At 37.1% G+C, this 25,354-nt stretch overlaps 1 protein-coding gene across 2 annotated transcripts in view; it reads left to right on the forward strand.

Moving 5' to 3' along the window:
• The first annotated feature begins 278 nt into the window (after positions 1-278).
• The window catches only part of MAP2 (microtubule associated protein 2), a 277,165-nt gene continuing 252,089 nt past the window's right edge, over positions 279-25,354 (forward strand). For both annotated transcript variants that reach the window (XM_078071262.1, XM_078071259.1), the window contains exon 1: positions 279-516. The gene's annotated coding sequence lies outside the window, so the exon portion shown is untranslated. The remainder of the gene's footprint in view (positions 517-25,354) is intronic.

Consider the following 25,354-nt stretch of genomic DNA (forward strand, 5'->3'; position numbering starts at 1 on the left):
CTGGTCTCACTCTGGCGGCGGCGGTGGCAGCGGTGGCGACGGAGGGGGAATTCTCTGGAGCCCCGTGTGGCCGGGGCTTGGCAGGCTCCTGCGGCTGTCACTCTCGCGGTCCCCGCCGGGCGGCGGGCTGGCTGCGGCAGGAGGCGGGGCGGCCGCGCTCCCCCTTCCCGGACACTGCATCGGGGGCACAGCCGAGCGGCCGGCTGGAGGCCGCATGGGGAGGCGGGGCCGGCGCGGGGAGGCGGGGCCGGCGCGGGGAGGCGGCTTGGGGAGCCCGGGCCAGGGCGGCGCTCAGACTGGGCCGGGCGCTCGGGCTGCGCGGGCTCTCAGCGGCCGCGGGGCAGCGGCAGCATCCTCCTCCTCCTCCTCCTCGCTTCCTTTTCTTTCCTTCCGCTTCTTTCTCTTCTCCTCCTCCTTCTCCTCCTTCCCCTGCCCCGTCTCCCCTTCTTCTCCGGAGGGCACAGTCCTCAGGTCCGTGAGCGCAGGCAGCGGCCACCGTGGGTGCATCCAGTACAGGTAAGAGAGCCGTCCCCACCTCTGGTTCTGTATAGGACGCCTTTCCTTTTTCTGCTTGGCTCTCTGCTTGGAGGGAGTCTCAGCCAGGAAAGGGGTGGGAAAGGGGAGGGGGCTGTCTCGTCGTCCCTGCCTTGGAAGCCTGCACAGGTTGGCCGGTCATCCCGTCTCCCACCTGGCGGCAGCTTCAGGCCCGACCTCCCCAGGTGTCACCACGGAGCAGGGGAATGGGTGCTGCTGCTACCTGGGCTCTAGATTTGTAGAAGAGTGTGTGACCTTGTGAGGTACCACTTTGAAACCCCGGAAACTTAGGATATCCATATTGAGAGCTAATATTACCTGAGCTGTAGAAAGACGAGGAGTGGGTTATACAAAGATAATGGGGGGGGGGGGAAGAATTCGAGGTGGAGAATTTGGGTTTTTTGTCCATCTAGCTGCAGGGAACTGCACACTGAAGAAGGAGTTAGGGAAGCCTTGTCAATTGGAAGTCATTTTCCTTGTAATTCTTCCAGGAACAGCTGGAAGGGGAAGATTGATAAATAGGATTTTAGGAAAATGAAAAATCAATGTCTGGTCGTGTTGGAGGGCGGGACACGAAAAAATGTCTGGATGAGCTTGAAGCTTCACACAAGTCTTTCTGTTTCAAGTGATGGGGGGTGGGAAACCTCTACCTACAGTCCATCTATTCTTTTTCTTTTTAAAGGCTTTTGGGGGCCCGCATTGCCGAGTTTCGTCCTTCCCCAACCTAGTCTTTTGTTTAAGGATGGAAATTTCAAGGAGGAGTGTATGAAAGGAGCCAGGAGTGGGGAGGTGTTGTGTTTGGGTGTGTGTAGGGGAGGGGACGGGGTAGTAAAGCAGATGGGGTCAGAAAAAAAGCATCTTTGAAAACTGAAATTGATGTTATATTGCCTGGCGTCAAGGCTTCAGGATTTTTGTCGGAAAATAAAAAGCTTTCAGTAGCAACAAGCCCGTTTAGAACAATCGCTGTGTGCCATCTGCTCTAAGCCCTTAGCAGAATGCTTCCAGGATATAGACATTTAGAACTGACACAATGTGAAGGGTTTTTGTTTATATGCATACAGTACATACTCATGCACATGTGTGCCCTTGGGCACATCACACACACACATGCGCCTATATAAAACACTATATACATAATATTACAAAAGGGAGTAGCTACTTAAAAGACACATCTTTTTAAATTTATCCTTGAGGGTTTGGGGATTATGGTGTGAATGAAATCTGTAGTGCAAAACAAAAAAATATTGTTGGGTGATATATAATTTTGAATGTGAGGCCGAAGGCTTAATGGATGTTGGCAAGGAACTAACTCAAATGTTAAAGGTATAATTTATTTAAAAATGGTCGATCCAGGAGAGGAAATGACTGCAAACTGAAATTGAGGTTTGCAGCCGCAGTGAGGCGATGGAGAACAAAGCCTTTTATGTGAGCCACATTATGCAAAATGTCCCATGCTTGAGCTTCAGGTACCGGCCCAGTATAAAGCGTAGCTCTGTCACCCTGTCATTTCACTCTGGGTGATTATATTTTTTTGGCAGTGAAAATAGATTAAATAAATAAAAGCCCTTTAGAATGCCCAAGAGGAGGATTACAGCCTTTCACCTGAATGTGACACAAAACACCCATTTAACTGGGCAATAGGTGTATTTTGGTAGAAATCTTCGTGAATTTGTAAATCCTGGGTGTTTCAATCAACCTTCTCCCCTTTATGCACAGAAAGCATCCTCCCTCCAAGGAAAGGTAAATGGCATTTTTTCTTTCAATAAAGAATATTATATTTGTGTGTGTATTTTAACATTGATTTTCTGGTAATTGTATTTGATTATCATAGGTTTACATCTGTATTCATGATTTGTGTGTTATCAGAGCTATTGTGCCTTTAAGATCATTGGCACATGCTCCTTATCTGTTCATGATTTACTTAATTTTAATTCGTAGTATTTCACAGTTTGCTGTAGTACTATTTAATTTCCAAAAGTTTTAAAAAATTTTACATGTAAGTAGAAAATTGTCTAAAATACATACATCTGGAGATCTAAACAATTTAAAAATTGAGCTTCCTTTAAACATTTTCTGATTATATTAGTTTTCATTTTCTTTGTGTCTCTCCTCTCTTATCCGCGCCCCCCCCCCTTCTTGTCACATAATCTATTTCTTTCTGGCTGTCTGTGCTGCTTTAAGCTTCTAGTTGTGTCTAGACTACCAAAAGCAGAGATATTGTCGCAGGAATTTTGAATGTAGGATTTGTTCATTCTCAGCAGCAACTCTCTCTCAGGATGACTTGTTTACAGCACCTTCTCAGGGAGGAGAAAGAGAAAGAATGTGCTGAGAGAGCATGACCCAGTGAAACTGGCACAGCCATTACCTCATCATAGTAGCTACTTCAGATTCATTGAGAGAGCAGCAGATCGGTGGAAACCAAACACCGAGAGCACACCCATCTCTAGGCAGAAGTCCTTCTCTTCCCATAGCAGCCTCTACTAATTTTGCTTTGCTGAGGTTAAAGGGATATTTTCTCTTTTAAGTATTTCTTTTCAGGGATCTTGAACTTGGACAAAAATATGCAGCCAGAAATGAAACTTGGCACAGAATCTAAGCCTGAAGGAACTATTTCATTCCTTTACCACTTTTGGCTTAAATCAATTTGTAAATTTTCTAAACATCAGAAGGGAGAAGGAAGAAAAATATTTGTAACTGTATTTTTGCATGTTTTCTTATGACACACACATATTTTGTGTTGAATTTTACTAGCAGCTGGATGATAGGCTGGACTGCTGTGCTTTTGAGAACTATCGTCATACTGTTGGGCTTGAAAATTAAACAGTTATTATGTTTGTTTAGATGTATACATAACAATGTGTGCATCCCTAAATTATTCATCAATATCCTTGAGAGACAGACCATATGAAACCAACATGGGGATTTTAGTATTCAAGTTGATTATTCTGATTAATGAAGTCTTTTCAATTCTTAATTTCCTTATGACAGATTAAGATAAAGAATCTGAAATAACAGTTATAGTAGATGACAACACTACACCCAGGTCAATACTATACTCCTTAATGCTAACAGTAGTCATTATGTAAGTCATTACTAGATGCATGAACCTGAAGATAACATTCTGAAACAGTCATAAGCTCTTTTGTCTCTGATACATGAGTTAAAGATGTTATTAAGCTCTTTGAATCCTATCTGATTCTTTTAGATATATCAGCTCTTTTTGCTACTTTAATTCTCTATGCCTTTATTATTGTCATTGTCTTGATCTACTCATTCTACATCTCTTACATGGGCAGTATTTTGATCATTTCACCAATTTTCTCCTCCCTTTACACCATTTATCTCACATTTGAATATTAGACTTCTCTATTACTATTAGTAGTATTCCTTAATAGTATTACTCTCAGTACAAATTAGCTTTTAGGAAAACATTGATTCCTACTTATTTATTTTTCACCTATATGTCACCAATTAGAAATATCATACTGGAGGCTATGTAATGAGATACCAAAAAAATAGAAGACATGGTCCCTGAGTTTAAGAAATTTACAAATAAAGTTCGAAGGATTTATTTCTTTCATAAGAGATGACATTCAATTGAGTAGCAGTTGTATTAGAGATATGACACAGAGAGCAGGGGACTGCATTTGGACAGAGGCGATGTCCCAGCATCTTAAAGACAAGCTGTTATACATCAGTTATATAAATACCCTAATGTATACCTAGCTTCTTTATTCCATATATATTTACATATTTTTAATTAGGGAATGATAAAACATAATTCTTTGTGTGTGCGTGTATGTGTATACGCAACATAATGCAAATACTAATAGCCCCTCAAGTACTCCCATCAATCAGCTGTAGAAAGTCATGTCTTTAAATGCTGTACAGCACATGAAAATTCAAATTTATAGTTTTCTGAGAAACAACTTCGGATATTCTCAAGGAATTAACAGTCTCAGGAATTGATTCCAGGCCTCAAAAGCGGTTAAAGATCTATGAAGTCAGAAGTGGTAGACAGAGAACCAAAATCAAGGGGCAGGGTCTGTGGGAAAGTTTGCGTGGGTGGATTGCAATAGAGGAGACGAAGATCAAAAGCGAGTACTCAGTTGTTAATAGTTGTCGATTCAGGATGGAGAAGAGCCTGTGTCTAAGTGGGTGGAGAAGTAAGAAATCTGTTTTGTTTTTCTACCGCCTCATAATATTTTGTTCATATCCCTCCCTGTCACTACTTTGAACTAAGGCTGTAGGTGTTTCCTTGTAAAAATTTATAAAGGATGCTTCTTGGAAGCAATTCTGTAGTGAATCAAAAATTTTAGAACAATGTGAACACAATTAATTGACTTTTTATGGAAAACACTTGGAATCTAATCTTTGAACTTACTCTTTCCTGTTCAAGAGAAATAAGCTTTCCTTTGAGTGATAGTATTTTAACTGTGATACTTTATACTTATACATTTTAATGAAATTCTGTGAGAATTTAGACAAAATAAAGAGCTCAGGATTTCCTCTTTCAGTTGGTTAACATATTAACTTATATATTAACTTATATTAACTTATAAATTATACTGTGGGCTTTGGGGAGAGTTTTAAAGAATTTGTTTTCCATTAAAGCACACAAGAGGCGGCAAATTTCTTTTCTTTTTTTTTGCTTTTTGTTATGTTAATAAGTCTTTTAGAGAAAATAATTTTACTTATAAGGTCACACAGCTTGACTTTCCCCTTCTTTCTTTTCCTTTTTCCTTCCTTCTTCCCCCATCCCTTTCTTTTCTTCTTTCCTTTCTTTGCTCCTTCTTTTCAATTTGTGTTAGCAAAAATCATTGATCTTTAGAAAATGCAAATACTGTATATATAGCCTGCTATTTTTATTGAAATTTATTTCCCATTACATCTATATTTCTTGTTTGACATGCAGTAGTTTCATGCTGCCTTCTCTCCCTCCTCAGCACTCCATCCCTATCTTGGCTCTTTCTTTGATCTTGCCTTTTATATCCTCTAGCCTTGAATAATCTTTTCCTTGGATACCAGTCTTTGATCGTGTTTTCCTTCCTCTAAAAGGACTTTCTGAATCACGAAGAAAAGTTACTACCTTGTTTCTTCTCATGATTTGAACCAAGTTTACCCAGGTTCCCTTATCTTAAATATACATGCTCATCCCAACTGTGTCCTCACCAACCTTCTTTAAATTAATTTTTTAAAAATCTGCAGGTAAAAATGGTACATCTTATTTCCAAAATGAAAAATTTGGTTAACCAATTGCTTTTTTGTCATTTTTCTCACCTGACACCAAGTAAAATGGTTCAGCTATTTTCATAAATTAAATCGACTAGTAAAGTTATTATGTGTCAGTCAATCCGTTGTCTTCATTTTATGCTAGGTAACTAACTGCACAGATATACACCTAATATTTTGAGCACCAACTAGTCAATGACCAATCAGAAAATATTGAACTAAATTAATTCAGTTTTATATAAAATATTTATAATTACATTGCTCTGAACATCATCATTAGCCATCTTGAATCCATTTCAAAGTGATCATAAAACACAGTGCTTGAATATCCATGAGCACATTTCATTATTTTACTGTCTAGGTCTGTTACATTTAAAGCAAACTCATAAGTAAATACACAAATTCTATTAATTTGAAGTCAACTAATCATGCTAATATCAACCTTTTACATTACTTTATTTAAGTGTTTATGGCTCTATAGTTGGCTACATTTTATTGTTGTAACAGTTGTAACAGTACTGTGTTGTATTGTTAATGGATAACAGTGAAATTCTATAATGAATTGATATGAAAAGATGTCTCAATTTTATTGTCTTGAAAGAATGATGCAGCATCACTTTCACTGACATTAAAGCAATTAAATAATGCTCAGCTTTGAAGTTTTATTTTATTTAAGCATCATGCCTCTCAAAATTGTAATTGAGTCTTTCTGTAAGTGTATGCATGTTTTTGGCAGAACAGTATTTTAAACAATATGCTGCTTACTTTTTGTTGGTGTTTGTATGAGATGCCATATTCTTTTGGCCCGTTTTAAAAACAAGCAAAAAAGTTGTAGGATTCAGTTATGCGTTCTTTTTATATTAATGTTATTAAGTATAGCTAAGACAAGATCTCATTCATTAATTTACTGCACATACTTATTTATTGTTTGAAAAAAGTTTGCAATCTGGAGCATACAATTTCTTTCTTCAGCGGACAGTAATATGGAGTCATAGTACATGTAGCAACTCATGATCACATAACATTTATTTGCCTTGTGTTTCACAAGGAGTTAGTGTGGGGGTATTTGTGTGTATGTGTATGGTCTTCTAAGACAGCCTTTTATAAGTACACCACTTTTCATAGTTGAAACAAATTATTTTGCAATCAGTTGACTTAAAGAAAATTAAAAACTATACTATGATGTCCCGCATGAGAACATTTGATATTAAATACAATTTTATAAGAAAAACAATGTTATGGGGGCCGCTGGGTGGCTCAGTCAGTTAAGCATCCGCCTTCAGCTCTGGTCATGATCTCAGGGTCCTGGGATGGGGCCCTGCATCCAGGCTCCCTGCTCAGTGTGGCGTCTGCTTCTTCTTCTGCCCACCCCCACCCCCCCACATGTGCTCTGTCTCTCAAATAAATAAATAAAATATATTTTTTAAAAAAAGAAAAACAGTGTTATGGGTGTTCATTAATAAAATCAGATTGGATGAATTTCAACCTATTTGTATACTTTTCTGTTTAGAGATAAGTCCAGATTCCATTGTCCATTATTGAAATCAAATGATAAAGCTAAATATTGTGCTCAAACTAAAAACACCTCTGTTTTGATCAAAACATCCTCAATTGAAATATTGGGCACTTAAGTTTATCTTTTAAGAGGTGAGGGTGGCATGCAAAATGCAGTTTATCTTCACTGAAACAGCAGAAGCCAGAGTTGATAGAACTTTAGAAATTTTACTGCCAAGAAGGGATTAAGAAAGCACTAAGTATCCTACCGAAAGCCAAATCTCTTCTAAAACAAAGTGAGTGTGGTCTAGGGTTTATTTAAATGGGTTTTGGCCATTGTTTCTCAAACTAAATCTTGCCTCATTCATAGATTACATGATGGAAATTATTATAGACTACTGAGTGGCCTTTGGTGAAATTGAGGTTTTGTGGTGTGTGTGTGTGTGTGTGTGTGTGTGTGTGTGTGTGTGTGTGTGTTTTAAAAGTTCTTATTTATTTCAGATTCAGACACCAGTTCCATGATTTTCATTCCTTTTGTTTTGAATAGGACCTGAGGGTGGTCACTATCAAAATTAGAATTTATGAAAACTGCACAACCCTGGACAGTCTCACTGCCTTATCTCAGCTCCTTCTTAAAGACTGCAGCAGGACATGTGATAAGAACCCAAAGTTTTCCATTAAAAAGCTGGTATTGCAAATGAGTGAACTGATTTTTGAGTTTTAATAAAATCTTTTTCTTGTGCTTCTAATATATTTATAGTCTATATAAACAGAGTAGCTCTTTGTAACCCTATTAATTAGTGGCTCAGAGGATTATGTGCTTACACAGCTGGAAACATGAAATGTCATTAATTGTATTCTTTCCTTCTGTGCCTCTGCCCCCTTGTGGAAGGGCTATTTGGACATTCTTTCTTGAGACTTGCTAATTATATACGAGTTAGATGATGTTTGAAGGGAAAGAGGGACTGTGGAGCACGTGGGGTGAACGTCTGATGTACATATCAATAAACCAGGCCGCGGGGAGGGGGGCTGTTAAGCGGCTTATTCAAGAGGACTCTGGCGTTCCGGCTTTCAGCTCTGTGCTCATGGAGGGTGCCATCAAGTGCTGTTCCACTCTGACTCCGTTTCCAATTCTGATCATATTACCGTTTTCTGAGCTGAGGGCTTAGGGGACATGACAGTCATACGTGCCCAACCTTGTGACTCCACGGTGACTTTCCCATGGACCCAAAAGGGGGAGGGACCTGGAATTCTAAGGCCGTTCCCACCAGCTCCATGCCAGCCCCACTTCTGAAAATGGTGAGACTGAACTGATCCAGGAAAACACTGACAGGGCTCCTGCCCAGGGCCACGTCTGCTGTTTGGAGCTCTTAAAACCGAAGTTCACCTTCTCTGGGGATGTGTGCTCAGACTCAAGGTACTTGGAAAGCCAGGGAGCTTTTCTCCAAGCTTGAACTATCCATCCTGGTGCCTCCAGATTGCTGGAGACTGTGTTTAAACTTGGCTCCGTGTACAAGGGGAATCCAACAAAAATAGCCAGATTGAAACTTTTTTCTGACCTCTCGCAACATGAAATTTTCTCAAAAATAGCTTTCCTTTTGTGTTTCCCCCAGCCTTAATATTTTTAGCTGAGAGGAAGTGAGCTAGAAAGGCTGCGGGCCTCTTACTTTCTTACTCTTGTATGTCTTCCTGTTTCTCTGTCTCCGGTGCTCCATCCCTCTTATTTTTCACTTCTTCCAAGGAGACAGCAAATTAAATGAGAATTAGGTGTTGCTATGGTTACTGTGTTCCGTAGAGCTTCACCTGCACCCACGCTGCTTAGGCATTGTAAAGTCTTAAGTTGACAAATATTTGAAAGGCATGAAAAGCATCTTGGAGGAAAGAAATTAAGCAGAAACCATGCTTAAATATTTAAAGAGAAACATATTCCTAGTCTCTGAAAACTGAAATGATATCACTACCTAGGGAGTGAAGGAATTCTAATGTTACCCTTGTGCTAGAGAATGTTAGATAGTATGTCCTATTTCTCTAGATGAACATGTTCAACCACTCGTCAGAATTGGAGCGACTGTTTTATCACTGAGTAGATGTAAGAGAATTCTTTAAAATATTTTACATGCACATTTGTAAAAGACTGGGTTGTGCATATTGTCTTCCTCTAAAGTATTTTTATTTTGAGCCATAAATACAGAAAAAGTCATCCTAACTGCACACTAGGAATCTACACTTTATGAAGGCAAATTTTTAAAAATAAGATATTCTATGCTCTTCTTCTTACTTGTGGTTTATTGAATTTAATAATCTGAAAATATACATGCCCTCTAAGAAATTAAAATAGTACCTTTTAGTAAATGATATTCTTCCTTGGGAAGGATTCACTGTCTGTCTTTCTTCCACTTAAATATCAGGCTGGTGAGCCATAGGTATTTCTAATATTATGGCCCATAAATCATTCATTTATTTATTTAACAGATGGTTATTGGATCTCTAATATGCAGCAGGAATTTTTCTGAATGTGTGGGGTATTGGGACATGCCATACAAATTCCCACCCTCATGGAGTTTATATTCTAATAACAGGAGACAGAAACTAATGAATGAATAAATAAATGAACATTTGAAACATGAAGAACTGCTACAAGGAAGAGGAAACAAAAACATACGATAGAGCTTATTTGGGATGAGATGGGCTGCCTTTGGAGACTCAAGTAATGAGAAGTAGTCAGCCATGGGAGTATGGGGAAGAGGGGGTGCAGCAAGAATTTTCAAGCCGTGGAAACAGCATAAAAAACAGCTTAAAAGCAGGAAGAAGCCTGGCATATTTGAGAAACAAATGCAAGGCCAATGGCACTGGAGTCTAATGAACATGGTAAAGGATTGTAGGAGAGGAGATCAGCAGAAGGCAAGTACCACACCACGCAGGTCCTCTTGACCATGATTAGGGGTTTTTGACTTTTACTGGACGTGTGGTGCATTCTAATTTTTAAGGTAGTAGAAGCAGAATTTTTTGAGAATCTCATAAAAGCTTTCAAAGAATAATTATATTTTCTAAATCCCTGTAGACATATCTGTATCTTATTCACTAATGTGTTAAGTCACAAGAGAGAAATGATTTAGAAAGTCAGAAATCAATGGTGGGGCTAAAATCAGGCTTATGTTAACCTGGTCTAATATAATGGTCTAAACACAGGTACCCCAAATTGTGTCATTATCTTTAGATACTGGGAAATTACATGTATAAGTAATTTTAACCCCTTGTTGCCTTTTTGTACCCAAAACTAACCTTTAAAAAGCAAACCTGAACAGAAAAGTACAGATACATATTTGAGAAAAGCAGTCACAAAAATCATTCCAGTTTCAATATGGTTGTGTTCTTTGGCTATTGCCCCACAGCAGCTTTAGTTTCTCCACAGCAGCTTTAGTGGTAAACAAGGCCAGGTGCCAAGCAACAACCAACATGGTACTGAAATTTATAAATAAATTAAATAGCAGAGTAACACATATTTTACTTCTTGGAGGCAGTGGTTTAAATCTGAGAATTTAGTAAGTGAGCTGATCCAATTTCATGATGATCTTGGATCACCTGTGAGATTAATGATCATGCGTATATTGCTTATACTAAATATTTAATGTACTTGTTGGATATTTGTAGACCTAGTGTAATGATCTATTGAACTTAGCATTAAACACAGTCTGTCAGACATTTGATTTTACTTCTGGCATACTTCAAGACTGTTTACTTTTTTTCTAGGCATTCCTCAGTAGAAAGCAGAACTATTAATTTTTTTTTTATTCCTTCATGTAATGTTATTTACAGGACATTCTCAGTATGTCACACAATGTAGGATAAATTAGTATTTTTATTTTATAGTGAAGAATTGAATTAATGTTGATTTTTCATTCTTTCCTTGACTCCATTTTGTTTTGTTTTTAGGATTAATTAAATCATGATGTAAATTGCTTTAATCTGGAACCATATGATAGAGTGATATATCTATGTCCCAGATTTGCAGTTACTCAGGTTAAATATTAAAAGTATGAATAACAAACCGAGAAATAATTCTGATATATATTAAACTAAATAGTGTTCTTGGAATTTTATTCAAATGTGGGCTTTTTAATATTGAGATATCACTAACCATCAAATAAAAAGGAAAATGTTATTTTAAAGGATTGATGATCAGGCTTTAAAAAGAAACAGTAATTTTATTCTAAACGTACAACCATGCTTATGCTACAGAATATAAAATATATAGCATATTGCTCTCCTCTAATTGACATTGACTAGAAATGCAAGACATAAAACTAAAAAAGAATATAACCCACAATAAGATAAATGATAAAGAATAGTATGGCCTATAAATGATATGCAAATTCAGAGGAGGGAGATATAGCACCATATGTAGAAGCTAAAGATTTCATGTGGGAAGCAGAATGTGGAGTGGGGCTGCATAAGTGGCTGGGTTTGGAAGAGTGCCCAGGTAGGACAGTAGTAAAAGCAAAGACACTGAGACAACAGTGAGCAAAGTAAACCAGATTGCCTGCAATGGAGGACTCCTTTTGGAGAAGAGTGGGATTGGAAGGTAGTCTTGGATTTGTAGAGGTCCTTAAACACTGGGTTTAGTAGGAGTTTTGGTTTTATCATAAGGCCATGAGAGTGAAGGGTTTGGAAATCAGGATTTTGATTTCTGGGGAGTGGTATGAGGAATGTGCTATCTAAGATCAGCAAAACAAATTTGAGAGGATAGAGTGGCAGGTTTAGAATTCTACATATGGCATAGCATAGGGACACCGACCTATTTAGAGTGTAAGACCAAGGGATTTGTTTGGGAGCTATGGTTTCAGACATTTTCATGAACCATTGAGAAAATATCAATACCAATAAATGGAAGTAGACGATGATGATAGAGATGGAGTAAGGAATCCCAGCCCTTTGACATCTTCCAGAAGACAGGTTTGAGGAAGCCAAAAGAGTTAGAAACCATGTAGAACTGTAGTCAGTAAGTAATATGAGCATCTATTGGGGTTATGTCACGTGCATAAAAAGTACATATTTTAAAAGGACAATGGCTTTGGAAAACAGCAAAGAAATAAGGACAAATTTCAATACAACTCCTCTGATTTCTAGGCTATATTGAAAATGGACTGCATGACTTCAGAAATTAATACAGGAAACTGATATTGAAAATCAATGAAACGTGTGTATATCTAAACAGATTTTTTCTAAATACTACAAAAACATTTTTGCTATTTTTTCTGATTTTAAATATTTGCATTCTAAAAATGTTTAATATCTTTGTAACTACTATCGTATGGTAGGGTTGGCAAGCTATTCTGTGAAGGGTCAGATAGAAAACCTTAAGACTTTGTAGGTCACATCCACTCTCTCTTGGCAATTACTCAGCTCTGTTGTGGTAGCAAGAAGACAGCCATAAACAATATGTGAACAAATGGGTATTGAAGTGTTCCAATTAAACTTTATTTACGAATAAAGGTGATAGGCCCATTTGACCTATGGACTGTAGCTTACCAACTCCTGGCATATACTGTCCTGTTAGAACATGAATCTAGAAAATGTCTTTGAAATTAGGTAATCACACTTTTAAAAGAGGTCACAAATACATGAAAACTATCTAAGGACAATAGTTGCATATTTCCCTTTTTGAAGCCCCATGGGAAGAACTTATAGATTTCTCTCAAGTCAGAACATAGTAGAACCTGTAGACCTAAACCACTGGATTAGTTTCATCATATGGCCACGTGTTGTGTGTACCTTTTTTTTTTTCTTGGCCTCTAGTAACCTCAGAATAAAATTGTGTGCCATTTCCAATAACTCTTAGGAACTTATACATTTCACATGACTAACTCTTCTATGATTTATTTTCTTACTAATGATTTCCTTTTGTCCTTATCTTTTGAATCCTTTTTTAAAACAAGGCCAGGTATAAATAAGGCTATTTTCTATATTTTCATGAGAGAGCCACTTTTTTTTTTTTTAATTTTATTATGTTATGTTAGTCACCATACAATACATTATTGGTTTTTGATGTGGTGATCCACGATCCATTGTTTTCGTACAACACCCAGTGCTCCATGCAGTACGTGCCCTCCTTAATACCCATCACCGGGCTAACCAATCCCCCCTCCCCTCTCCCTTCTAAAACCCTGTTTGTTTCTCAGAGTCCATAGTCTCTCATGGTTCATCTCTCCCTCCAATTCCCCACCCCCCATTTTTCCCTTCCTTCTCCTAATGTCCTCCATGTTATTCCTTATGTTCCACAAATAAGTGAAACCATATGATAATTGACTTTCTCTGCTTGACTTATTTCACTTAGCATAATCTCCAGTCCCATCCATGTTGTTGTAAAAGTTGGGTATTCATCTTTTCTGATGGCTGAGTCATATTCCATTGTATATATGGACCACATCTTCTTTATCCATTCATCCGTTGAAGGGCATCTCGGCTCTTTCCACAGTTTGTCTATTGTGGACATTGCTGCTATGAACATTGGGGTGCATATGGCCCTTCTTTTCACTACATCTGTGTCTTTGGGGTAAATACCCAGTAGTGCAATTGCTGGGTCATAGGGTAGAGAGAGCCACTTTTAATTAAATGTGTGCCTATAGTATTCTTACTTTCCAGAAGTGAAGGTGGTATGGCATTTCAATCATGTTTGCTATTAAATTAGGACAGATGGCATTGCTCTTGTTATTCAGTTTCGATAACTGAAATCATTTTCTCACACATAAACTGTAACTTTTGTGTGTATCTGATATTAGGGGACATTTATTAAATCTATTACCCTCACATTTAAAAAAAATGGGATGGTTTGTTGTTTCTGAACCTTTCACTATGTCTGTGTTCACAAATGCCTTTCAAATGATTTTTCAACCCTTAGAACTCAAGTGATCCTGGCAGGAAGCTGCGAAAACCCAAATATTTTCTCTCTTTATGATGAGTGCATGACCATGGAAATACTCTGGGGATTAGAATTCAGATATTTAAATATTGTTCTCTTTCTCTCCAAAATGGTGCATGAGGTGCAAATTGAAATCTGGGACTCACGGTATAAGAAACTACAAGTTTTAGGGCGCCTGGGTGGCTCAGTTGGTTGGGCGGCTGCCTTCGGCTCAGGTCATGATCCTGGAGTCCCTGGATCGAGTCCCGCATCGGGCTTCCTGCTCGGCAGGGAGTCTGCTTTCCCTCTGACCCTCCCCCCCTCATGTGCTCTCTCTCTCATTCTCTCTCTCTCAAATAAATAAATAAAAAATCTTTAAAAAAAAAAAAGAAACTACAAGTTTTAATTTTTTGTTTTACATGCTCTTCATGTGAAATGATACCATTGTCTTCTGATTTTAATAATAGGTCTTGTTAATACATTGGAATTAAATAGTTGGACAAATTTTGCCTGTCCCATTAAACCAATAGTGAGATGTTTTTGTTTGACTCTTCTAGAAATGGACAAGAGAGCTCTTCATGTGACCATTAGCCTGAAAAAAAAAGTGTTATCAGTTAGGTGCAACTTGGTAATGATTCTCTGATCTACCCAAGGAGAGTGCCGTAGGAAATGCCAGTGTGTACCTGTGTCCACACACAGGTCGTAGTTAACACTGAAACAGTATTTTGAATTTGGGGTAACTATGTTATACAATTATATAATAGATATAATAGTATAGTTATAATAGTTATAATATAATAGTTATATAATATAATCTAATAGTAGAACAAGAACTGACACCTTGCTGGAAAAATTTATACCAAATTCAATGAGAATTTCACTTTATAGTTAAAATGTAATTTGCTGAGTTTTATTCTATCAATACTTAAATTAATAACATTTAAAAGTTAAACACTTGAATTATACATCGATATGTACATGTATCATTATGTACATTGACTCATCATAAAAATTTTTCTCCATGTCTGAAGTGAGAGAGGATAAAATGGAGAACAGAAAGTAGAATCATATGGTGATCACTCCAGCTTTACTTTGCGTTGTTATTTCTTCAAGCCCACATTGCTACTCTTTCATTTGTCGTTGGTAGGACTACACACCTGATTACCTAATTCCACAACTATGTGTGATTGCCACATTTATTAATACCTATACTCCTTTGAGCAAGTTGCCTAATGTGTGTGTGTGTGTGTGTGTGTGTGTGTAAGATTTATAAAGGGCAACTTGTCTTAGCATAGACTCATAAAGGAAGTGCGTTCCAAAAAAATCTACAACCACCTTGGCCCTTGTCTCATTATCTTTAAAATGAGGATGGCTGCCAAAGATCTTGCAAGTTTTTGTGTTGTTTTGTTTTTACATCTAAGAATCTGGAAGTCAAATTAGAGCTGACTTTAGGACAGCGATGTCTTGTTTCTCAGGAAGTAAAACAGGGTGAACAAAATGCTCTACATGCCACAATTACAGTTCCAAAGAAAAAGGCAATGACAAAGTTACCATATATTAGACATGTCTGTCATCCACTGGTTATATCAGCCATTCTTGAACAGCTGAAAATGAAGGAACTGTAGCCTTTTTTGGACATAAGTCTAAGCAGTTTACATTTTAAGTCAATATTAAATCATGCCATGAGTTGATACTGGGTTATACAACATGAAGAGACATGGGCATTGCACTGAATTTATTTGGAAGAGGATGTAAATGAAAATAACATTTTACAGACCCTTACTTATTTTATTGCTTGGTATAGTCGACACCGTAACTTTTTCAGAATGAATCGAAAACTTTCTATTGCATTGCACTTAGATTTATCTCTCTAGATCATTGTATGTAGGCTGTAAACATTTTCATAGAGTAGTTCACTTTTTAAGTATCTTCGAGAAATTCAGTAATCTCATTATTAGAATAGAGAATGTGGTATCTTAGTCACTATATAATTTTTATTTGCTTTTTTGTACAATACCTACAAGGTATCCCTACTGCCAAGAAAATTATGTGGATGAAGGGAGTGGTCAACAAATATGTTTGAATGAATGAATGGTTTTAGAGAAAGTAGTTGAGAATCCCAAAAAGCTTAATACAACTTACTTAGTACTATACCAAAAAGGAAATAATGGCTCTTTTTTTGGGTAGTAATATTTTAAGGAATTGACCCCATCCCCTCCCTTCAAAAGAAAAAAATCCATTTGTCTAAAATCTCAATCTTTACCTTTGTTTAAGATGCAGAAAGCATTATCACTCTGCACTCCTGTTGAGACCCTGGGAAAGTTACTGAGTCTCTGCGCCTCAGTTTTCTAATCACAAAATGAGGGGATGAATATAATTGTCTCCAAGATCACTTCACATTCTATGGTGAATTGAAAGGACATTGCATTAATTCCCACTTTTGCACAAATAGTTTGTCATGTTAGCTAGCTATTTGCCCAGCAAAGATTTCAGTGATTAAAGTGCTGTATACATAAGGTGTTTTTGTTTGTTTGTTTGTTTGTTTTAGGGAAAGCAGAATGTCACTAAGGAAGGTTGGCGTTATGAGGTGTCTTTCAAACTATCCATTATGGGCACTTACTTTATATTCAGCAAATGCTTATTAAGAACCTGTTACGAGCCCCCTACTGTGATGAGTCATGTTAGCAGTATGAAGAAGAAAACAAGACTGCGTCCTTATTCTCCAGGAACTTACAGAGTAGGGGAAGGCAACCATGTCCCATCTTTTGGATAACTAAACAAGCTATAAATGAACACTTATCACATCCTTAATTTACCTGTTTAAAAGTACTTGGAGGAGGAAATGTGTATGTGTTGGCTTTAATAGGAACCAAGTCATAGTATGGTTATTTGTTAAAATGAGTGGTACAAATAATCTGAGCTGTTGGAAAGATGAGACTGAGACAAGGCTTTAGGAAAAGATAGATACAACTCTACACACCTGGCAGATATTTGCCCTCCTATAGCTGGTGTGCATTTAAAAAAAAAAGAAGAATTGTTTTTGAAAAAGTTATTTTGCAATAGAAAGACAATAAAAATGTTTATTCACTAATATATATGGTACCTGTTTTATTTCTTTGTGTAGTAAGTCTTAATCCATCAAACTTACTATGAAAGAAATAGTTCTCATAACTCCTTTAAATTTTCTGTTAATTCTAGATGATCTATAAATATCCATTTAAATTCTCTGAGAATGGCTTCTGCTTCAGATGTAAGTCCTCTGGAAGACAAGATGCTTTGGAAAGGATGGAAAGGAGGAGGAGGTGTGCCCAAAGGATTTATTGTACCATTTTTCAAAGCAGAGGCCAGCTGTTGTGGAACTAGAATTAAAATGTAAATTATCAAAGGAGGATAATGAGAGCCATTCCTTTCAGACAATGCCCAGTGCAATCAGAGTAAGAAAAGGGTCTGGGGAAATTTTCTACTAAGCACAAGTCACGGATGATGAACAGAAAGGCTGGGAGGGAAGTGATTTACAAGAAACTGACTGGATACAACCCATGGATTGTCTAGTACTCTGGGCAGTTGAATTCATTGAGGAACAGACCTTCAGTTCTGCTGGGACTGAATCCAAATCACCATATAACTGCACAGAATTGAGGAAGTCACTACATCAGTACCATAGGAGGACTGTAAATTGAACCACAGTGCTGGCATGAGTTGCATTTCAATTTATGTGGTTTTATGAATCAAAACAGAAATCTTTGCGTACAGTGCAACAGCCAGTGCCACAAGAGAACAAAATAGAAAGATGAAGCATGAGCTTGGTCAGGATTTTCTTTGTAAACCAGAGGACAAAAACCCATGAAAGTTTTCAAATCCAAGGATTTTCACAAATAAATTAGTTTTTGTTTTATTTTTTGTTCAAATCTAAGTACTTCAGAAAAGGTCTAAAGGGCTACACGTAAGTCATACAGGTATATGTCCATTTGAACTGACCTTTTAATCCTAATAGTTAATGTCACTGTTATTCAGACATCATGATTCTGTAATGAAGAAATCAAATGTCAATGAGGGAAAAAATGGGAAATATATTGACTTATATTTGGGTTTTACACAAACTGTAAGTGAGGGAGTAAAAGAACTTTAAACTGTAAGATTTTGGGGTGTGGGGGCCTTATACATATTTTTTATGACATAGTGATCAATAATTTTGTCTTTTATATGACCATAAAGTTTATATGGGCTAGTGAACAATTTCTATAGTGTCCAAACAGCTAAAGATCAGATCAAAGTTAATGCCTGAAATAATAAGGGGTTTGATTAGCAAATTACCGGCTTAAATTTTAGCACCTACCTCCTACCCCTTCCTGCCAACCCAGTGTTTTGTTTTGATCCATGACTCTTTTTCTATATGCACTCTTGCTGGTTGATCTGTTCCATTTTCAGAGCTTTAACAACCTCCTGTATTCTCACAAGTCTCTAATCTGCTTGGGTTTCTTCTCTGGAGAGTCAGATTCATATACTCTACTTGGTAGCTCCACTTGGGTTCTGTGGGCACCTGAAACTCAGTATGTTCATAATGAAACTTATTTCAACATCCATCCGACATTCTTCTTAGAGTCCATGTTATAGGTAATGGGATTGTTCCAAGTCAGAAACCAAAGGTCATCCTGGACTTCTAAACATATTTCCTAAACGTATATTTCTTTCAATTTTTCCTCCTTTCCATCTTTACTCTCACTGAATTGGTTTTCCACCTTTCATCTATAATAGAGCAATTAATTTCCCTGCCTCCAATCTTTTCCTATTAAATTCAGTCTTTATATGAACTAGAGTGATCTTTCTAAACTGTGTATCTAACTAGATTACTCTTCTCTTTAAAATACTGAATCCATCCAATGAATCATGGAACACTACATCAAAAACTAATGATGTAATGTATGGTGATTAACATAACATAATAAAATAAAAAAAATAAAAAAATAAAAAATAAAAAAAATAATAAAATAAAATAAAAATACTGAATCCATTGTCTTTTTAACATCGACTCTAAAGCCATGCGAAATCTCTCGATTCCCTATCTCTTCAATCTTATTGTCAGCCACTCCCTGCCTATATTTTCGGCCATCCTTAGAACTGCCAAACTACTGTAGTTCTCTACATATTACTTACTATATTCTTCCCATTATAGTTTTTTTTTTTTTTTTCTGCATGACTAACTGCTTTTCATCTTTCAAAACCAAATCAGTTTTTGTATTTCTCTCCCACTGGATATTTATGCTTCTTGAGGCAAGGAACTATCATATTCACCTTTGTAGACCCAGTAACTGGTAGAGTGCCTGCCATATACTACACTTAGTAATTATTTGTTGAACTAAGCAATGCTGGTTTATGATTGTATTTAGCTTTTGCTACTGATTGCTTAGATTAAGTGGGTGCTTGTCTACTACATTGAATTTCCATCCAGGGAGCTAACTTCAGTCAAATACTTTGGTATACCAAGTAATTTTATCATGCTTCTTGATCTGTGCTTCTAATCTGTTCAGCATCTACTTCCAAAGAGCACTTGTTTCATTTTTCCACCCAACCCTGGGTAAACTAAAGGCTCTGAGCCTCAGTTTCTTCACCCTAGATAGTTCCTTTTTCAAAGGGTTCTTATGAGAATTAACTGTGACAGAGAGCCTTTGTGAAAATGGTGGCACAGTGTCAAGCACAGCACTGGAGCTCAATATTTAGTGATTTTTCAAAAAAAAAATGAAGACTCTTAATGCTTTCTAAAATGTGAAACATCGCTATTGGAAAATAAGAATGTTTAACTGCTACTAGGAGAAAGGTGAGCTAAAATTCTCAGCTATTGAAGGACCATGCTATGGGTCCGACTTTACACATTTGGCATGACTGAATTCTTTATGCTCAACAGACCTCCAAGAAAATTGAGTTTTAAGAATAAACCACTGAGGAAGAATTATTGTAACAATATCCTTTGTATAATAATTAAATATTTTATTTAAGTGACAATGATACTAGCATTTATAAGGTCAGCAAAGATCCTAATATGCTTGAAATTTATGTTGTTTTGCTTAGGTTAACTTAGTTTAATGGCAATAAATGATTTACCAAATAGATTAATCATTAAAACCAGCAAAGTAATCAGAAGTTTAGCATATCTGTCTCAAGTCAGTGCCGGAAATTAGGACCTCCTACTTTAAGTCTTTCCTGGGGACTAAAATATTAAATTTATATGTCTATCACATTTAATATTTCTTATCTTTGCTCAAGGATTAATTATGTTGTTCAGTCTCAAGGAATAAAAAAAATTAATAATTTATGCCTAAATGATACATAGTGAGTGTTTTTGCAATACTAATTAGTATCTTGTAATTAAAAGTCTTGGGTTACATCTATATAGGGCTGTCAGGTCAAATATTAACCTACATTCCAATTAAATCCAGCTGGTCAGTATTTTGTGTGAGGTATCAAAGCTATTGGTCTAAAATTAGAACTTGAACTGGGTTGATACTTTGAATCAAGATTTTGAGTAAGTTTTTGGTTGCAGCTTCGCAAAATTACTTTAAAATTGTTGGGGGAAAGTAGAAATTAAAGTATAATTCAAATCCCATTTAGTAACTTCTGGAGGGGTATGTGAGTTATTTATTTAACTCGGAATTTAATTATAATAACTTTTTCTTTTTTTAAAATATTTTATTTATTTATTTGATAGAAAGAGACACAGCAAGAGAGGGAACACAAGCAGGGGGAGTGGGAGAGGGAGAAGGATGCGGGGCTCCATCCCGGGACCCTGGGATCATGACCTGAGCCGAAGGCAGACACTTAACGACTGAGCCTCCCAGTCGCCCCTATAATAACCGTTTTTCAAACTGAGTCATCATTGAGACTTGGCTTACTATTGAAATATTCTTTGAAGAAATGTGAAAAAAACCCCACTTGGTTTCTGTATTAAATTTTTTTTGATTGGGAGCAATTTTTAAAATAGTGTGTATTTAAATTTTAAAACATTTTGTAAAATTCCACACTTTCAAAAAAAATGTGTGGAATGTTACATTTAAAAAAGCGTAAGTCAAGATTATGTGATGATGAATGGATTCAGCTTTACCTTGAAGACATGGTTCATCATTTTAGTTTGAATATAATATTGTTTTTGCCTGATTCTGTAGTCAGTAAATCTCCCAGGAACTATTTAGTTTCAAAGCCTTTGGATTTAGAAAATAATATTTCTGGATCATTCAGATTTGGGTTTGTAATCTAAGGATATTTAGATTGTTATACCTAGTCACATAATATCTAGTTAGCTTACTTAAAAAATGGCTCCCATATTTAAGAAATTTTAAAAATTACTAATAAAAGCACAATCCCATTCTAACACATCTAATGGCAATAGGGATACTAATATCATTATTTATGCTCTCAGGAGCGATGTTCATGATCACATTAAAAAAAGTGACTATGAGATGCACAATGTAAGTCTGCTTAGGCAATGATAGTAGAGAATACCACATGAAAATAAAGACTGTGTGTCATAGTCACTGTTCAGAATAGATTGACAGAGTGGTTTCACTGTTTGGGTTTTCTTAAAACCCTAAAGCTACGTGGCACAAGTTTTTCAGCAGAAATTGCGACACATTTAAAACATGTAGCCAAAAATGTGGGTGGGGACAACACAAAAACTGGTGTTCGGATTTCTTAAGCAAAAAGCAAAAATCACTCAGAACACAAGATCCTGCTAGGCACATCGTCTGCATTAAGAGGGTAAGATGTCATTTTTTATGTAACATCTTAACCATGATGGCTTATTAAATATGTTGTAGAAAATCATGTTCTACTAGCAGGAGTAAACTTGGGAATAATAATCAGAAGCATTGGCAAACCATTCAACCACCCACATTTTCCAAGAAAACTACTCATAATTGCAATTTTGCATTGAGGTATTATTAAGCAGCATGTTTTAATAATATGTGGGTTTAAACTCAACAAGGAAACATAGCAGGTCTTTTTTTTTTTTTTTTTTTGTCTACAGACCATAAAATATACCATAAACTAAATGAACTAAAAGCCTCATGTTTTTGACAATCAAAACCTAAGTACCCGTGCTTCCTGTCCATTATAGAATTCCATAAAAAATTCAGTGTTCCATAACAACTCATCTGCAAGATGCCAAACAACCAAATACTGGAAAATATTTGGATTTGGGGGGTAACTTTAAAATTGTTCAGGGGTGCCTGGGTGGTCCAATTGGTTGAGCATCTGACTCTTGATTTCAGCTCAGGTCACGATCTCAGGGTCATGAGATGGAGCCTGTGCTCTGCAGAGAGTCCGCTTGCGACTCTTGCCCTCTCCCCTTATCCCTCCCCCAACCCACTTGCACCACATGTGCTCTTTCTCTCAAATACATAAATTTTAAAAATTCAAAAAAAATTGTTCAATTTAATATCATAATATGGTTATAAGCTTGATGTGTTTTTAGAAAAAGTAAAATTATTTAAGAAAAGTGTAACTTTTCATATAGCTTCTCACTTTTTATTAACCATAGTTCTTTCCATTGACTAACAAATGTCAAATACAGAAGTAAAGGAAACATTGGTAGATTGGTGAATATGGTCCTGGCATTCGATAGCTGGTTTCTTTAGATTTACGTGGGCCTATAGTCAACAGTTTGACTAGTTGTGTCCAGGGGTATGCCTTGGATTTTTTCTTCCTTTGATTTAGCTTTAATGTTACATTGTATATTTTATATTTTATTTTTGTTGAAAAAGAAAGGCCTCAAGGATAGCTTAGACATATTTACCCTTCTTGGAACGACCACCCATCTCGGTTTTTTAAAAAGTAGAGATGCTACATTAAATTATTTTGGAAATGTTGGATATTTAATGAATAAAAATGAAACACATTTTAATTTTACTGTGGTAGAAAGTTCTTTTTTTTTTTTTTAAAGATTTTATTTATTTATTTGACAGAGAGAGACACAGAGAGAGAGAGGGAACACAAGCAGGGGGAGTGGGAGAGGGAGAAGCAGGCTTCCCGCTGAGCAGGGAACCCGATGTGGGGCTCGATCCCAGGACCCTGGGATCATGACCTGAGCCGAAGGCAGACGCTTAACGACTGAGCCACCCAGCCGCCCCTGTGGTAGAAAGTTCTTGATGTAGAACTACCTAAACATGAACGAACCAAGGGAAAGAATTTTATAGTCACAAAAGCGTCTATAATCATTTATTAAACTGGGCGGTTCCAACTGTTTTGTCTCTTCACCCCATTTTGAATAAAGATTTGGTGTTCTCAGATCATGGGAATTGTTTTTTTCTCTGTGGAGCCAATCATGGAGCGAGCCAAACAGTCTGCCACCTCCTACCTTTCTGAAACTCTCTTTGTAAATTCTGCAGATTTTGAAGCCCTCGGCCTTCTATTGAGATTTTAATTAGTCCATGCCAAGTTCAAATACAAAGAGCTGTATTCATTTTCAAAGACTTAAAAGGTTTGACAGTGTCACTTGGATAGCAGGTAATTACCCAGATCCGACCTATAGAGATACTCTAGGTATTTTAAAATTACTTAGGTCCTCTAAGGCCAGCAGTGCTTTTCTATGGCAAAGTTCCAGCTCACCACTGGCAACATCTGGCTTTCCCTTTGTGGAATGAATGTTTAGGTAAATAACTGGAGGAATGCAGTGGGACATCAGAGTAGCTGCCTGGCTTCTACATGGACCTGAGACTCTGACCTTTCTCAGTGCCTAGACGAAGACACCCCTTGTATCCAGCTCCAAGTGACATTAAAATGTGGCTTTTGAGTAGCTCACAAGCCTTCAAGTTTGATCATAAGGCAAGTGGCCACCTCTGTGGAACTACAAAATACTAGCCCACCAGTATAATTTGGTAACCATGTCCCTGTAAACTGTCTGTGTCATGTAGGTCTCTTTGAGTTCAGCATTCCAACTTTTCAGCTTTACTACGGTTAAAATATAGCATGGTATATAACCTCAAGTTCCAGAAATCTCCTTTGCAAGCATCTTAGTAACTCTCTTATTTGAAGAAATTCTTGCTAAGAATTCGAGTGGTTAACAAAAGAAGCAATACCATTTAGTCTAGAGAGTCTCAAGGGACACTCTCACTTGCTGTTGGAGAGGACAGCCATGTGACTCTTGATACTATGTGACTCTCGATACTATCCTTAGTGATTTTGCTAACTCCCAACCATCACTTAACAACCCTTAAGAGAGTTGTTACTGATCCTCTTAAGTTTGAGAGACTTGTACTGTCAGTGCTTCCAAATAAGAAACAAGAGTACCAGCTGTGTCTTGATCACTGATAATATAGTGGACGATATTCCGTACCCTAGCTCAGAGAGTGCAGACCATCCTCTTGCATGCCTTCCAAACAAGAATTCTTACCAATGCCTACATTTACTATTTCCCAAGGATTAATAGAACAACATCTCTGGATCACATACTTCAGAATCTTAACTGGTTGTATTAATTTATTGTGGTTGCTGTAACAAATCACTGCAGACTTGGTGCAATAGAAATTTATTTTCTCACCATTCTGAAGCCTAGAATTATTAAATCAAAATCTGTAAGCTCTAGGGGAGATTCTGTTCCATGCCTCTTTTCAGCTTCTATTGGCTGTTGGTGTTCCTTGCCTTGGGCTACATCACTTCAGTCTTTGCCTCCATTTTACAAGGCCTTCTCTTTTGTCTCTCAAATCTCCCGGGTGTGTCTCTTAGAAGGATACTTGTCATTGGATTTAGGGTCCATCTGGATCATACATGATGATCTCTTTATCTCAAGATCTCTAACTTACATCTTCAAAAATCCTTTTTTTAAAATATGGTAACATCCACAGGTTCCAAGGATTAGGGAGCGGATTTATCTTTTGGGACCACCATTCAGTCCATTACACTGGCCTTTCTGAAAAATGTGGTAGCCACTACATACCATTGGTATGTGGTTTTTGAACTACAGAGATGTGGGGACACCAAAGCCCACTTCCATAATGTCGTTATTAGAGTCCCACAACTAACCAGAATAAGTCTTAAACCTATTTCCATTAGGTCTACTCTGATTTAGTATCTGATTTTGTTCTGGGGATTAGATACAGAGTTACCCAAGTTCAGCACCTTGGCTTAAAGAGACAACTGGAGCCCCAATCAATGGACTATAAATTCCATGAGTCTTATTTACTACTGTATCACCTAGTACATTGGCTG

The sequence above is a fragment of the Halichoerus grypus genome, chromosome 4 (assembly GCF_964656455.1).
Source record: "Halichoerus grypus chromosome 4, mHalGry1.hap1.1, whole genome shotgun sequence".
Taxonomy (NCBI): Eukaryota; Metazoa; Chordata; class Mammalia; order Carnivora; family Phocidae; genus Halichoerus; species Halichoerus grypus.